Below are 453 nucleotides of genomic sequence, written 5' to 3' on the forward strand. Positions count from 1 at the left end.
TGCTGTGAGTATTTAAGACATACTGCTGCTGCACAAATAGCATATTTACTGTAATAACACACAGCAGATCTGTACAGGTGGAGCTGGGGAAGGTGGAGGCTTTCAGAGGAACTCTAAATATAAAGCAGCAAGCTTATTTTCTGCATATGCAACAATCAGCTTGTGCGAAGTAGTTTAATGCTGTGAATATAATCAGGACCCATCAGCCTGCGCCAAATAGAGTTTCAGGACAAAACTTGGCATATATATATTCTGAAGGTTTTTATGGAGGGGTTTATTCATATAACATTAGACTGATTTATGTAAGATTTTATTCCTTTTTCAAATGCTGCTATGTAAAACTATAGGAGGAACCCCATTCTCCTCCTTAGATTTTAGCTTTGTTGCTCCACTCTCTATGAATGGGAGTTTACTACAATGGCAAAAGCTGTTTTGAATCACTTTTATGCTTTT

The sequence above is a fragment of the Sinocyclocheilus grahami genome, unplaced genomic scaffold (genome assembly GCF_001515645.1).
Source record: "Sinocyclocheilus grahami isolate Dianchi unplaced genomic scaffold, SAMN03320097.WGS_v1.1 scaffold7438.1, whole genome shotgun sequence".
NCBI classification, from domain to species: Eukaryota; Metazoa; Chordata; class Actinopteri; order Cypriniformes; family Cyprinidae; genus Sinocyclocheilus; species Sinocyclocheilus grahami.